Source organism: Sorex fumeus, unplaced genomic scaffold, assembly GCF_029834395.1.
Source record: "Sorex fumeus unplaced genomic scaffold, SorFum_2.1 ptg000009l, whole genome shotgun sequence".
In the NCBI taxonomy this organism is placed as follows: Eukaryota; Metazoa; Chordata; class Mammalia; order Eulipotyphla; family Soricidae; genus Sorex; species Sorex fumeus.
This window is the reverse complement of record NW_026606066.1, coordinates 15900057-15911137: the sequence shown is the minus strand read 5'-3', so window position 1 is coordinate 15911137 and position 11081 is coordinate 15900057. Positions and strand designations below refer to the sequence as shown.

At 45.2% G+C, this 11081-nt stretch overlaps 1 non-coding gene across 1 annotated transcript; it reads right to left on the bottom strand.

Annotated features, from left to right (window-relative positions):
* Window positions 1-3047: 3047 nt before the first annotated feature.
* LOC130019885 (U6 spliceosomal RNA) lies at window positions 3048-3154 on the bottom strand. Its single transcript, XR_008791938.1, has one exon. It is a non-coding gene; the product is annotated as a U6 spliceosomal RNA (small nuclear RNA).
* Between the last annotated feature and the right edge of the window lie 7927 nt (window positions 3155-11081).

Genomic DNA, 11081 nt, shown 5'->3' with positions numbered 1-11081 from the left:
TTCTTAGAATTTATTCTCTGGTACCAATTTCTAGCCAAGGAGAATGACATTGATTGTAGATAATTGAGACTGAACTTTTGGGGTGATTTTAAAGGTGACTTTAAATCTCTTCATATTTTGCTTGTTGGTATTTTAAAGATCTAATGATAATGATCTTACATTTCCAGCCAGGGCAAGCTACAAAAAAAAAAAAAATCTTCCATTACTGTAGACTCTGTCAGAGACAATTTATTCAATTGAATTTTTTTCCCTTTCTTTTTTCCCCCATTTACTTATTTATTTATTTAATTTGTATCTTTAGCTAAGAATGTCACTTTTTTTTTGCTTTATTGCAGTATGTGTTCAAAAATTTACCTTAATATGAATTTATATTGCTACTATTCTAGTGGATCAAGAATTGTTTGTTTTCTATAGTAATGCTGTCCTCTCCAGGGTTAAATGTGGTCTGTTTTACCTATGTACAGTAATATCACAGTTTGAGGTGAGAATGAAGGATCTCTTTGGACTCCAAGAGAATTTAAGTAGGCAGAATGTAATTATCCAAGTTGGACTTAAGCCAGAATGACAGGGTTAACATCCTCACTAACATCCATCCTAATTGAAGAAAATTGAAACTAGCAACAGTGACTTTCCAAAAATGTGAATCATATAACTTTTCCTAGTGTCTTTTATTTTTCTTTTATTGATAGAATCCCAGGCAAGGACTGGGTTTTCCCTAAATCAGCTGTCTATTACCAGCAAAATGCTCTTGTTCTTTTAAGATATGAAAGTTCAATCTAGACATTAATCAAAAGATTTATGATGTGTGAGGAAATGTATATTTTCTCTAAACACTATACATGTGGCATGAAGCCCAGGCTTGTAGAATTTGAAACATTTTTTTTTGCTCTGATACTATCAAATAAAGTACATCAAATAAAATGATGTACTTGTATAAATCGATGAAAACCTTTAAAAATAGAATTCTAAATAATATCAGCTTTAAATATATTTTACACTTTCCACAAAAAAAAAAGGAAATATCCCCTTGACTATACTATATTTATTTCATTAACTTGCATTTCTGTACTTCTACATTGCAGTGTGAATACTTGAGAGACTGTACATTGTTTTGGGGTTTTTTTTGTGGGAGTTGAGGTGGTTTGGGGTTGGGGATAGGTAGACCTTCCAAATGGTACTCAGGAAGTGACACACTCTTCCAGATTTACAGGTGCTGGGTTGGATTAATATAGCTGTGACTTAGTAACTCCCGTACTATCTCTCTAAATCCTTAAAAAATTATTTTCACCTAAACAACTTTATCACACAGATTATCTATTTGCCAAAAAAATAGATGCTTGATACAAATTACAGAATGTTTCTTATTTACTTTATTGACTTGCACAATTAACTGTCTGATGTACATGATAGGAATAGTGTACAACTTCTCTTCTTTTTTGAATAATTACTTTTCTTAGATTAATTAATTCCTACTTTCTCCTTTTGTTAGATTATTCTCCATTCATACTCAGATATACAAATATTTTAAAATTTTTTTTCTAATGGAAGTGATCAGTATCTCCTAGTTACTTGCATTAATTAAAAATATAGGGAATTCTACTTCTTACTCTCTTGGAAATTGTTTTTAAGTTTAATCAAAGTTTAAAATGGCAAATTTTAGAAAGACATTCCTAATGCAGAGCATATTAATGCATTGCCCAAACTAGTTTTCGGCTATTTGTTTTTCAAATGACTCTATGACCAGACTTCAGGAAGTTGTGCTAAGGAAGGAACCAGGTGTGTAACAGAAAACTAGAACAACCTTTAAGGAGAAAATGAAGGGAATATATATTAGTTACTGGGCTTTGCTTTTATATGAATAGTACCATTCCCATAATGGTTGGCACTTTTGAAACTCTGGTAATAGAGTTGCTGATGTTCATGTCAGAAAGAGACAGAGTTATATGTGTGATATAGTATGCAGATACAGACCAAAAGAACATGTAAAAATTGAAGAGACAAGAAAAATTTACTCTTCTGTCTTCTTAAAAATAGGTGTTTACAATGTAATAGGATTGAAATTGGCTTCAATCTCTAAATTTTTAATTTTCTCAGATGGAGTCATCTAGGTTTGTCTTTTATCAAAGTTCAGAAAGTTTGGTGATTTATTTGATGCTGTACATTTTATGAAGCTGTGTGCATGGCCTGGGATTAGGACAGGTGTCAGTCAGAAATATCCCACTACTATAAAAAGTGCTGTTTTGCAGAATTTCCAAGCCAATTTAAACCTATTCATTCTTGATGTCTTATAAGAACTATTTAGTATCATGGGACTTGCAGCCCAATTTTCTGACTGAACAGGTTCAGATAATTTCTAAAAAGCTAAGCAATTTTAGAGTTTTGCTAAGATGCTTATTCTACACGTCCTCCCAAAGCACAGCAAACAACTCTTATCACTTAATTTTTGTTTAAATAGTATTTGATTATCTTGATATAGATTGTTAGTGACAACTAGCAAGATTCTATGCTACCTTTCTCTATTAGTACATAGCATAAACCCAGAAAGCTACTACTTTTATTTTATTTTAATACATATGCTAATGTATATTTCTAGTTTACGATAACCAGTGGTAAATTTACTATTAAAAATGTATACTGTCTTCCAAATAGTAAATTTAAGTGATATCCATTGTGTGCTTCTTTCTTCCTCCCTCCCTCCCTTCCTCCTTCCCTCCCTCCCTCCCTCCCTCTTCCCCTTCTTTCTTTCTTTCTTTCTTTCTTTCTTTCTTTCTTTCTTTCTTTCCTTCTTTCTTTCTTTTTCTTGAATGACAAAAAGGTGTTTCTTTTAATTTTTTAAAACTCTTAATTTAATATTATAAAGTTGTTCACAATAATTTATTACATTCAATATTCCAATACCAATCCCACCACCATTACACCTTCCGACCACTATTATTTTGAATTTTCCCAACCACCATCCAAGCCTGCCCCAATAGCAGGCCCTACATAATTTATTTTATATTGTTTGTTATAAATAATTCACTAAAAATGATACAAGCAATTTTCCTAAAACTATGGAATGCATCACGGATTTGCTTGTTATCCTTATGCAGGGGCCAAGCTAATCTTCTCTGTATTGTTTCAATATTAGTATATGTGCTGCCAAAGAGAGCACAAAGAACATTTTTCCTTTTTTATGGTCTTTTGGGGTCATGCCTGGCAATACTCAAGGGTTACTCCTGTCTCTACACTCAGGAATTACTCCTGGGGGGTCCTTGGCAAACCCTGTGAGATACCAGGGATCATACAAGGTAAATGCCTTACTCACTGTATTATCACTTCAGCTCCTATTTTTTTCTTGTTATTGTGGAACTGCCTTCCTTTCTCTAGATTTCAACCAAAAAAATATTTATTTAATAGTTTCTATGTGTGGAATTGACTATATATATTCCAACACCTAATATTTTTGGACAAGGAATCACTATATCACTGTCATCTCTTTGTTCATCGATTTCCTCGAGCAGGCACCAGTAACATCTCCATTTGTCCTAGCACTGAGATTTTAGCAAGTGCCACATTGGAGGTTCTTTCAGGGTCAGGGGAATGAAACCCATAATTGTTACTGGATTTTGGCATATCGAATATGCCACGGGGAGCATGTCAGACTCTGCCCTGCTGGTGGAACACACCCGGTAGCCTGTTGGGTTCTCTGAGAGTGAGAACTAGACAATAAGAGGTCACCATGGACAAGGAAAGCATTCATATTTTCTTGAGGTCAAATAATAAAGGGGAAGAAAGGTCAGCAGTCATGTAGACCTGAGCAAAAGGTGCAGCGGCATTTGTTGTTCTGACTATGCTGCTTCCTTTCTGAACACCTTTCTAATTAGAATAAAAGGGAATCATAAGATGTTGAGAGTCAGTGTTGTTGTTGGGAAGGAAATGGTAAATAAGTCACCTTGATGGACACCTAGAGAAGAGTGTAAGAGACCTATATATGTTTCTTCAGATGCTTCCATTCTGGAGTTTAAATGTTAGAAGCATGAAGCAAAGCACTAACTCCTGTTGAGTTTATTTATTATAGCAAAACTGGTGGAGTTGAAGATTAAGTAGTAAGCATTCTCTATATTTCTTGTAAATTCATATATGGTAGTATAAACAGAAATAAAATGTTCAGGGCTTGTCTTCATTCCTTTGTATCTTTGTCAGACTGTAGGATAACACTGTTCTGTCCTTCCTGCACAGCCTCAGGTAGTTTAGGTTTATTAGGTTGCTCCCATCACAGTGTTCCCATTCCTCTGTGTTTATTTGTAACTTTTTTCTTTGTGCTCTGTTGACTTGTAAATATTGTTTTTCTCTTCTCCCTAAATCCTTGGCATAGTTTATTCAGAGCAATGTCCTTTTTGTATGGACACAAGAAGACATGCTTTTGTAATGTGACTCTCAGTGATATTTCCCTCCTGGGCATCTGTTTTCCCACCTAAGGCTCAGCTGCCTTTACTTCCTAGCGCCCCCAAAAGCTGGGTCCTGATGAGAAACTGGATGGAACCAGGGCAAGTGGTAAGCTACGTGCTACCCTAACATCGAGATGGGCCTGGCCAAAGCGCCATAATGCTTAACTATCAGTTAAGAGCTTGGTCATGGACACATGCTGTCATGATCCAAAAAATAATAAGTAGATTTGGACCCTGCTAGGGTTAGGAATGATTAATCTGGCCTGAGCTCTGCAGCCTGTTCCTAGGAGAGCTGCCCTACAAGTCTCAATGTTATAGATTACTGTTACAAAAATAGCTAGTATTGATATGTTGATAGTTCTTGAACTGAGGAAAAGAGAAAAACACCCTGGGAGGCATTTTGCCCTTGGGCAGTCAGGAAGGGCTTTAGAGTACCTTTAAGGTGGACCCTCAGCCAGGGCTTTCTTATATTGATTTTGCTACCTGACTGGGTGCAGTGTGAGCCCAGACTGCAAGGGAGTTGGAGGCAAAAGAGCTGGAGAGAGGAGAGAGCAGGGCTGCAAGATGGACCATGGACAGACTAGCAAGGGGGAGCAAGTGCTGGAGAGAACCTGGGCCCTCCATAACATAAATTTCTTCTATGGTATGAACTTCCTTGTAATAAACTGCTACTAAGAACAACCAGCCTGGCCCTCGCCTCTTCCTTCATCTGTTCTTGGCCAACAGTCGTCCCGATCTAGGCCACACACAGTGGCTCAAGAGCACCGAATGCTGGCGGTGAGACAGAGCCGTACAGAGAGCCCACGAACACACATTCTTCAGCATGTTTAGTTCTTTACAGTCAGATCTTATATCCTAACTTTTCTCACTGTCATTTGCGTTAAAGCATGTCCTAAAATATGTATTTTTTCCTGTTTAATTCAACCAAAAAAATTTAATTTTTTAAAAATAAAACTCCTGACAAATAATAAAGAAATGTAATGTCATAATGACGAGTTGCTTTGCATCTAAAATTTGTATCATAATCTTGCAGAGATAAGTCTAAATTGGTTATTTGTCATTGTAATTTGTAATTGCATAACTAATGTTAATAGTACAACTAGAGGCTGAACACATAGTACAGGGCATTGTGTTTGCTTTGCATCTGGCCAGCCAGGTTGGATTTTGATTCTGACATTGCATAAGTTCTCAAGAGCACCACCAGGAGTCACTACTGCACAAAGAGTCGGAAGTGATCCCTGAGCACTGCCAAATATGATCCCAACGCTCACTCCCACCCTGATCCCAACAATAACATTGTCAACAAGATTAAATTAAAAGTGAAAAAAAAATAAATCGCGAACCTTTTGTCAATATCCACTATCTTACGAATAAAAAAATGAATAATTAGTTCTAGTTGTTTTCAAAAAGTCCGTTTCATCTTCTGGTTTTGGCTGTGGCCCATAAGGAAATTGTAAGTAACTGTTATGTCTAACGGCAAGAAAAAAGCTGAAGAACCTAAAAAATCAACCACTCTTTCTTGCTCTGACTGAAAAATGAGGTCAAAGTGCTCTACTGCCCCTCAAATTTGAAGAAACAAACAAATAGAGAAAATTTCAACTAACGCCCCTAGCAGAAACCTCCAAGAAAACTATTGCCACAGTACAAAGCTGCAATGGCAATTGATAAATTGTCAGGGGCTTGAAGAGGACAACTGAGGGAGTTAAAAAAAAAAAAAACCTCTCGTGGACTCCAAAAATGAATTTTTACTTCCAAAAGCTTGACCACATCCTCACAGTGAATGGGTATGTGTGTTTGTAGATGTAGTGGTGTTGGACATCTAGGGAAATCCAACGCACACACTTGACTTTAAGCAAAGGGAAAGGAAAAGGAACCATATTGAAAAAGAGCACAGCTTTCTATTTGTGGAAAAAAACTACCCTTAGAGAAACTTTCTTAGCAGAGTTCAAGTCATTGGGGTTCTCTACCAGAGCTTAAAAAATGGGAAGAAATGTCTAACCAGTCATTAATAAAAGGAAGAGCTTAATCAATTTCCTGCAATCCTTCCAATATATGTGTGTGTGAGTGTGTGATATATATGAATATATATGTATATATATCACTGTATCACTGTCATCCTGTTCATCGATTTACTCCAGGAGGCACCAGCAATGTCTCTATTCCTCCCAGCCCTGAGATTTTAGCATCCTCTCCTTACTCGTCTTCCCCAACGATCAGAGGCCCTTTCAGGGTCAGGGGAATGAGACCTGTTATTGTTACTGTTTTTGGCATATCGAATATGCCACAGAGAGCCTACCAGGCTCTGCCCATGTGGGCGGGATACTCTCTGTAGCTTGTTGGACTCTCTGAGAGGTATATATATGTATATATTTTTTTCTATGATTTATTGTCTACTGTCTGAACCTCATCAAATATGGTGTGGTAATTATAGACAATGGGCAGGAAGTGTCCTATAATGTGTCAGAAAGCGTCCTGGAGCATGATGGTGGTTGGGTAGTGGAGGTCAGCTGCCAGGACTTGGTCCTTTGGGATGGGGAGTGCTCCCGCCTGCCCCACTCTGGAGCTCCCCGAGTGAAAACAGCCTAGCATAGAGTCTGGTGGCATGGTTATGGGAGCCTCATTTTATGCTCCCTTCCAGGAGAAGCATCCCTGAGTTCTGGAGGGTGGCTGATGAGATTATCTGGCGCTGGCAGGGAGTGGCTTATGGGTTCCCAAACACTGGGGGAAACAGGCAGAGCATTTCTGCTCCCTGGTCACAAAGCAGAATCATTGAGCCCAGAGTCTAAGGTCACAAAATTCCACATTACCTGGGTTCTGTGGGACTTTATTCATGCATGATGCTCAGCCCAAGCCTCCAACAAGTGGCCTAGAGCATGGCGGCAGTTGAGTAGTGGAGGTCGGCTGCCAGGGATGGGTCCCCTGTTGGAGGGAGGGGAGCTTCATATTAGATCTTCTTATTAGATCTAAGGAAAGGGGGGAATGAGAAGGATCTTTGGAGCTCAGAGTTTAAAAGCACAGAAGAACTGAAATATTAAGACTTAATCATAAAATCACAGATCATTTACTCTGCCCATCTCCATACCTACTACCATATTACTAAAAAACCATTTACTCAGTTCTTTTCACTTGATGTTTCATTAAGGAAAATTGTAATGGCTATTAAAACATATTTAATAGAGGTACAGCCCGCCCCCAAGGGCCTGGGTTCCTCTCTGGGCACGCGCAGCTAGAAACAGCCCCTAGGCAGCCGGTTTTCAACCCCTGATCCACGTGGGACGGGCACAGAGGCCCAGCTCTGGGCAACAAAGCTGAACGGCTCCAATTCCAACAGGTACAGCCCGCCCCCAAGGGCCTGGGTTCCTCTCTGGGCACGCGCAGCTAGAAACAGCCCCTAGACAGCCGGTTTTCAACCCCTGATCTGCGTGGGACGGGCACAGAGGCCCAGCTCTGGGCAACAAAGCTGAACGGCTCCAATTCCAACAGGTACAGCCCACCCCCAAGGCCCTGGGTTCCTCTCTGGGCACGCGCAGCTAGAAACAACCCCTAGACAGCCGGTTTTCAACCCCTGATCTGCGTGGGACGGGCACAGAGGCCCAGCTCTGGGCAACAAAGCTGAATGGCTCCAATTCCAACAGGTACAACCTGCCCCCAAGGGCCTGGGTTCCTCTCTGGGCACGCGCAGCTAGAAACAGCCCCTAGACAGCCGGTTTTCAACCCCTGATCTGCGTGGGACGGGCACAGAGGCCCAGCTCTGGGCAACAAAGCTGAACGGCTCCAATTCCAACAGGTACAGCCCACCCCCAAGGCCCTGGGTTCCTCTCTGGGCACGCGCAGCTAGAAACAACCCCTAGACAGCCGGTTTTCAACCCCTGATCTGCGTGGGACGGGCACAGAGGCCCAGCTCTGGGCAACAAAGCTGAATGGCTCCAATTCCAACAGGTACAACCTGCCCCCAAGGGCCTGGGTTCCTCTCTGGGCACGCGCAGCTAGAAACAGCCCCTAGACAGCCGGTTTTCAACCCCTGATCTGCGTGGGACGGGCACAGAGGCCCAGCTCTGGGCAACAAAGCTGAACGGCTCCAATTCCAACAGGTGCAGCCCGCCCCCAAGGGCCTGGGTTCCTCTCTGGGCACGCGCAGCTAGAAACAGCCCCTAGACAGCCGGTTTTCAACCCCTGATCTGCGTGGGACGGGCACAGAGGCCCAGCTCTGGGCAACAAAGCTGAACGGCTCCAATTCCAACAGGTACAGCCCGCCCCCAAGGGCCTGGGTTCCTCTCTGGGCACGCGCAGCTAGAAACAGCCCCTAGACAGCCGGTTTTCAACCCCTGATCTGCGTGGGACGGGCACAGAGGCCCAGCTCTGGGCAACAAAGCTGAACGGCTCCAATTCCAACAGGTACAGCCCGCCCCCAAGGGCCTGGGTTCCTCTCTGGGCACGCGCAGCTAGAAACAGCCCCTAGACAGCCGGTTTTCAACCCCTGATCTGCGTGGGACGGGCACAGAGGCCCAGCTCTGGGCAACAAAGCTGAACGGCTCCAATTCCAACAGGTGCAGCCCGCCCCCAAGGGCCTGGGTTCCTCTCTGGGCACGCGCAGCTAGAAACAGCCCCTAGACAGCCGGTTTTCAACCCCTGATCTGCGTGGGACGGGCACAGAGGCCCAGCTCTGGGCAACAAAGCTGAACGGCTCCAATTCCAACAGGTACAGCCCGCCCCCAAGGGCCTGGGTTCCTCTCTGGGCACGCGCAGCTAGAAACAGCCCCTAGACAGCCGGTTTTCAACCCCTGATCTGCATGGGACGGGCACAGAGGCCCAGCTCTGGGCAACAAAGCTGAACGGCTCCAATTCCAACAGGTACAGCCCGCCCCCAAGGGCCTGGGTTCCTCTCTGGGCACGCGCAGCTAGAAACAGCCCCTAGACAGCCGGTTTTCAACCCCTGATCTGCGTGGGACGGGCACAGAGGCCCAGCTCTGGGCAACAAAGCTGAACGGCTCCAATTCCAACAGGTACAGCCCACCCCCAAGGCCCTGGGTTCCTCTCTGGGCACGCGCAGCTAGAAACAACCCCTAGACAGCCGGTTTTCAACCCCTGATCTGCGTGGGACGGGCACAGAGGCCCAGCTCTGGGCAACAAAGCTGAATGGCTCCAATTCCAACAGGTACAACCTGCCCCCAAGGGCCTGGGTTCCTCTCTGGGCACGCGCAGCTAGAAACAGCCCCTAGACAGCCGGTTTTCAACCCCTGATCTGCGTGGGACGGGCACAGAGGCCCAGCTCTGGGCAACAAAGCTGAACGGCTCCAATTCCAACAGGTACAGCCCACCCCCAAGGCCCTGGGTTCCTCTCTGGGCACGCGCAGCTAGAAACAACCCCTAGACAGCCGGTTTTCAACCCCTGATCTGCGTGGGACGGGCACAGAGGCCCAGCTCTGGGCAACAAAGCTGAATGGCTCCAATTCCAACAGGTACAACCTGCCCCCAAGGGCCTGGGTTCCTCTCTGGGCACGCGCAGCTAGAAACAGCCCCTAGACAGCCGGTTTTCAACCCCTGATCTGCGTGGGACGGGCACAGAGGCCCAGCTCTGGGCAACAAAGCTGAACGGCTCCAATTCCAACAGGTGCAGCCCGCCCCCAAGGGCCTGGGTTCCTCTCTGGGCACGCGCAGCTAGAAACAGCCCCTAGACAGCCGGTTTTCAACCCCTGATCTGCGTGGGACGGGCACAGAGGCCCAGCTCTGGGCAACAAAGCTGAACGGCTCCAATTCCAACAGGTACAGCCCGCCCCCAAGGGCCTGGGTTCCTCTCTGGGCACGCGCAGCTAGAAACAGCCCCTAGACAGCCGGTTTTCAACCCCTGATCTGCGTGGGACGGGCACAGAGGCCCAGCTCTGGGCAACAAAGCTGAACGGCTCCAATTCCAACAGGTACAGCCCGCCCCCAAGGGCCTGGGTTCCTCTCTGGGCACGCGCAGCTAGAAACAGCCCCTAGACAGCCGGTTTTCAACCCCTGATCTGCGTGGGACGGGCACAGAGGCCCAGCTCTGGGCAACAAAGCTGAACGGCTCCAATTCCAACAGGTGCAGCCCGCCCCCAAGGGCCTGGGTTCCTCTCTGGGCACGCGCAGCTAGAAACAGCCCCTAGACAGCCGGTTTTCAACCCCTGATCTGCGTGGGACGGGCACAGAGGCCCAGCTCTGGGCAACAAAGCTGAACGGCTCCAATTCCAACAGGTACAGCCCGCCCCCAAGGGCCTGGGTTCCTCTCTGGGCACGCGCAGCTAGAAACAGCCCCTAGACAGCCGGTTTTCAACCCCTGATCTGCATGGGACGGGCACAGAGGCCCAGCTCTGGGCAACAAAGCTGAACGGCTCCAATTCCAACAGGTACAGCCCGCCCCCAAGGGCCTGGGTTCCTCTCTGGGCACGCGCAGCTAGAAACAGCCCCTAGACAGCCGGTTTTCAACCCCTGATCTGCGTGGGACGGGCACAGAGGCCCAGCTCTGGGCAACAAAGCTGAACGGCTCCAATTCCAACAGGTACAGCCCGCCCCCAAGGGCCTGTGTTCCTCTCTGGGCACGCGCAGCTAGAAACAGCCCCTAGACAGCCGGTTTTCAACCCCTGATCTGCGTGGGACGGGCACAGAGGCCCAGCTCTGGGCAACAAA